The sequence below is a fragment of the Colobus angolensis genome, unplaced genomic scaffold, assembly GCF_000951035.1.
Source record: "Colobus angolensis palliatus isolate OR3802 unplaced genomic scaffold, Cang.pa_1.0 Scaffold7, whole genome shotgun sequence".
In the NCBI taxonomy this organism is placed as follows: Eukaryota; Metazoa; Chordata; class Mammalia; order Primates; family Cercopithecidae; genus Colobus; species Colobus angolensis.
In genome coordinates, this window is record NW_012120709.1 from 27865193 (window position 1) to 27870894 (window position 5702).

Here is a 5702-nt window from a genome sequence, read left to right on the forward strand (position 1 = left end):
TGGATATCAGCAGAAAAACTGATGAGACCATTTAAAGTGTGTGTTAATGTGGTATGTGTGTAAAATTAACAACCCTTTGATAGCTAAGCCACAAACACCCTCCTGAGGTCAATCTGGAAGTCACGGCGAAGACTGGCTCTGTGGGGCAGTGTGCCAGATGTGAGTGCGAAGGCCCTGGAGCCTAGAGATGACTCAGTTGCATCTTAAAAATTAATATTGTGTTAAATTAGCTCCCACGTAAATGCCATTTTGTAACAGCTGCCTGGCCTGTTTGTGGGAGCAACAGCGGTTGGGAGCACACGGGGTCCCACTTCGGGACCATCCTCCTCCTTTTGATTAATCAGTACCAAACACTAATAGCAAAACTACCACCTAAATAACAACTGTAGCTACCACTTATTGAGCGCTTAGTATGTGCCATGCTCTGTGCTGAACGCGTTGCACACGTGGCTTGTCTAGTTCTTCCAGCATCACTGTGAGTACTGCTGGCGTCCCATTGAACAGACGTAGAAACTGAGGCTCTGAATGTGACATGCCCAGGCTCACAGGCAAGTGGGCGAGCTGGGATTTACTATCTGGGTCTGACTCAAACAGGTGCTCTCTTAACCTGAAGAGTGTTCATCCTTTTTACAAATAGTAAGTGGTGAGCCTCCTTCACAGAGATGTGTGCATTGTGGAGGTAGTGGGTGGAGGGGCATTTCTCTTGCAGCCAGAGCCCAGAAATGTTTCCAATCAAAGGATTGATATCTGTTCTGCTGGAAGGCTGGGTTGGAGGCATCTGCATTTTTGTATAGCAAGATCTACTCCTAACCCTGCTGCCAGCAACAGAACATAACGAGAAAAAGCAAGCTCTTGTGGAAATGCAGTTGAGGAGTAGGAAAAAAGTCTTACAGAAATGAATCATCTCCACAGGACATCTGAGCATCTGTTCATTGCCCAGCACTTTCTGAACTAGTCTGAACCAGAGAAGAGGCATCTGTGACTTTATCCGAATGGCCTGGTGTCCTGGGGAATGGGAAGCCACCCATAGTGGCCACGCCTCCCACATATATTCTAACTCCACCCCCCGCCCTCCCCTCTTCCCCATTCCAGGGACCCCTGAGGGGTCAGCAGGGATGCCCTGCTGGAGTGTGCTCCCCAGGGCACCTTGGGGTGAAGTCCTGATACATACCGTCTCATGTTGCACAAGTCACACTGAGGCCAGCCTCTGCCAGCAGAGAAGTGAAGGCCTTTCACAAACTATCAGAAATCCAGCCAAGAAATCCATCCTGTCCCTTTGAGAGAGGAAGAAAGAGAGGCAGTCAGTTGACAAGGAAGGAAAGTTCCTGGCAAGAAGCATAACCCAACTCCCAGTCCCAGGGTAGAAGGGAAAGAGAAAGAATTGAGAAAGAAAGAGTCAGCAACTTATGCTCCTTTCTATTTTCACAAACAAGATCTGCTGGCTGACCTTTCAGACCAGCTGGGAAATGATACTGCACACGGATCATGCAAATAGGACCCACAGTATTTCCCTGACACTCTGTGCCCTGCCTGCTCCAAGACCCCACAGAGACCCTGGGGACGCCTCAGTTACAGCAGAAGATCCCAAGTGAGCACAGCCTGGCTGGAGAGCCAAGATGGGGCCAAGAATCAAGATTCAGTATCAGGACGGCTCTGGGCCATGTGCTAAAATGTATTCTGGGGCATGAGTCCTGGTTGCTAAGGTGACAGGCCCAACCCCTCATGCCGAGGACAGAAGGATGCCCGCTGTGCCTTGGTTGGAAAAGGGGCTTGCCAGTGCCAGATCCCAGGAATGCAGGTCACTCAGCTCCTCCCTCTCTTGAAAGCATATAGAAGGGCAAATGGCCCTCCCAACCACCAGATAAATGTCTGTTTGTCCTTGGGATGTATTTCTTTTTTAGCAGCCTGAACCATCTTCATTATCTTCAAACTCCAATGCTATTCAACGCCCTCCACAATCTAGCCTAAACTTAGTCTTTCAGTCCGCCCTGTGAAATAGCCAATCTGAACTGTTCACCACTCTCCGACCTCCCACCAAACTTGCCATGTCTTTGTTCGAACGATTCTCTGTGCCATGCTTGCCCACCTCCTCACCTCCTGTTAGCCAATACAACACTACCAATCCTTCAAAGACCAGCTGGAATGTCACCTGTCTGACGATGCTGTCCCTCATTGTTCCAGCCACAGGTTGTCTATGAAATTTGGACAGCACCCCTCCTATGGCTCCTCCCACGTACTAGTGTACAAGGTGGATACTTGTGCGGTTCTCTTCCTTCACTATATTACAAGCTCCATGTGTTTAGGAAGCTGTGTCTTATATTGTCTGTCTCCTGTTCCTCTCATCAGCTAATCTGATACAATGTCGCTATTCCCTTTTCATTGTTCTATCTCATTCCAGCTCCCACCCTTTAAATATGGTGTTTCTCTACCCTGCTCTGAACGATGATCTGACTTTTATCTGGCCTGGTGGCCTCTGCAGATTCTGGTATGTTTAGAACTACATTTTAGAAGCTTAGTCTGAGGGCATCACCTGGGAAGGAACCGTGTTGGGGAGAAAATTGGTCCACAGTGTTGCACTGTGCATTCAGAGAGACTTTCATATAAATGGTGCCCCATGAATTGTGCAACACGGCTGTGCAAAACAAGAAGCTGAAAGATGAGTGAAGGGGCTTTTTCAACAGCTGAGGCAAAAATCAAATGTAACCCCGCTAAAGGAGAGGCAGAGGAAATGGGAAGAAGAGAACAAGTACAAGTGACGCCGTAAAGGAAGGAGCAATGAGACATGAGACTCTAAGGGTTATTTGCTATTTCCTACTTACCTATTATCCATCCCCCCACACCTCTTCTCATACAGAATTCTGATTGATCTTTCTTTGAGGAACCACCTTTACCATTCACAGGCCGTGTGGCATGAGTGGTGGGTGTGATCACCACTGGCCAATGAGCTCACCATATCCCCATGAGGACTGGTTTGGGGTAGGCATGTAACCCAAGGTGGGCAAATACTGGTCTTATCTGGGACTTTTCTTGTTTTTGTTTTTTCCTTTTTAGGCTAGTGTGGCCACACTAGAGAACCTTTCAAGAATGAAAACAAATTAAAAACATAAAAATAAAGTAAAACAACAAAGACAGCCTTCCCAGTCATGTGAGCCAGCTTATTTTCTTTTGGCTTAAATCAGTTGGGCTGGATTTCTGTAACACGCAATTGAGAGTCATGACTAACCTAAGAACTGCCAGATTTTGGACATATGGGAAACTGAAGAGTCAAAAATGCCCTGATATTGGGGGATATGGGAGGAAGGTGGTTACCACTATCAATTGTTCAAAGCACAAAAGACAAAGGGATTCTATAAATACCAGTATTTAGAGAGCAACACACTACATGAGCTGAAACTCATATAAAAATTTCAGCCAAGATTGGTATGTTCAGAGCAAAAAAGGGAAGGGAGGGAAAATGATATATTTTTAACAACCAGTGGAAAGTGAAATTAATTCAGATGTTGTACTTCCGCTTTCTTTAGCAAGTGATATCTTGAAACTGAAAAGAATAGTACAAATACCATAAAAAGAGGAATGAAGGTGAAGATATGTGACAATCTAGTACAAGAGAATTTACTCACTGAAAATGTGTTCACGTTTTCAGGCCCGTTTGGACAACATCCTTGAGCACTGGAGGAATTTGAAGGTGTGGGCTCAGCATCACTCCAGTTTTCTGTCATTGAAAATGACAGAAAAGAGGAGAGAGAGATGCCAAAAGACAATGCCCCAACTTTGAACAAGGGAAAGGGAGGTAGCTTTTGAAAACTTCACACTGAAAATCTAGACACCAATCTGCAGCAAAATTCCAGGGTTGATTATTAAACAAGTGGATGTGAATACTTTAAAAATGAATACAGTGGTCACCAGAAACTAGTGTGATTATACATATAAACCAACATCATTGCCCTAGTCTTTTTTTTTTTTTTTTCTGAGATGGAGCCTCGCATTCTTGCCGAGGCTGGAGTGCAACGGCACAATCTCGGCTCACTGCAACCTCCACCTCCCAGGTTCAAGCAATTCTCCTGCTTCAGCCACCCAAGTAGCTGGGATTACAGGCACCCACCACCACACCCAGCTAATTTTTTTTCTTTCTTTTTTTTTTTTTTTGTATTTTTAGTAGAGATAGGGTTTCGTTATATTGGCCAGGCTGGTCTCCAACTCCTGACCTCAACATCTGTCCACCTTGGTCTCCCAAAGTGCTGGGATTACAGGTGTGAGCCACTGGGCCCGGCCTGCCCTAGTCTTTACAATGCCCCCCAAACCCTTCATAATCTGGTGCCTGTTTACTTCTCCTTCTTGGTCCCGTATCACTCTACCCACCTAGTCCACCCCTCACCCCTATCCCCACCCACTGCACACACATACATGCTCTCCCTCTGCTAAAGCCACCTTCATTCCATTTCTATAATGCACCAAATTCATTCCTTCCAAGGGACTTTGCTCTGATGATTCCTGAGACCTGGAGCCCTCATTATATCCCATTTTAGCATAGCAAGCTATTTCTCACTGATTCGATCCTCTCAATACTACCTTCTCAAAAAAAGACCATTACTATGCAGCCATTAAAAAGAAGGAAATTTAGGCCACTGGGGTGGCCCATGCCTGCAATCCCAGCACTTTGGGAGGCTGAGGTGGGCAGATCACTTGAGGTCAGGAGTTCCAGACCAGCCTGGCCAACATGGTGAAACGTGGTCTCTACTAAAAATACAAAAAATAGCCAGGCACGTGACACATGCCTGTAATCCCACCAACTCAGGAGGCTGAGGCAGGAGAATCACTTGAGCCTGGGAGGTGGAGGTTGCAGTGAGCTGAGACCATGCCACTGCACTCCAGCCTGGGTGACAGAGCAAGACTCTGTCTCAAAAAAAAAAAAAAAAAGAAAGAAAAGAAAAGAAAAAAAAAGAAATTCTGCAATATGTGACAGTGTGGGTGAACTTTGAGGACATTATGCTAAGTGAGACAAAGCCAATCACAAAAGGACAAATACTGCATAATTCCACTTATATGAGGTATCCAAAATAGTCTTCTCTAGAGTCAAAGAATAGAATGGTGGTTGCCAGGGGCTGGGAGGAGGAGGAAATGAAGAGTTACTCATCAACAGGTGCAAAGTTTCAGTTATGTAAAACGAATAAGTTCCAGGAATCTGCAGCACAACACCCTATCTATGATGAACAATAATGTATTGTATGCTGAAAATTTTGTTGAGGGTAAATCTTTTAAATGTTCTTACCACAGTAAAATAAAATAAAAGACTTTATTAAAATAACTCCCATTCACTGTTGATTCCACAATCTTATTTTATTTTCTTCATAGATCATATTCCTATCCAAAATAATCTTATTTGCTTGTTTACCGCTCCCTAGAACTGTCCTGTCCAATTTGGTAGCCACTAGCTACATGTAGCTATTGAACACTTAAACTGTGGCTAGTCCTAACTGAGATGTGTTGCAGATGAAATATGCACTGGTGTTTGAATAACAGGTATTTAAAAAATGCAAAATGCCTCTTAATAAATATTTTGCATATATTCAGTTAAATGTAATATATTATTAAAATTAATTTTATTTGTTTCCTGTTTCCTCACTTTTTGTAATGTGACCATTCAAAAAATAAAATTACATGTATGACTTCCAGCATATTTCTTTTCTTTCTTTTTTTTTTTT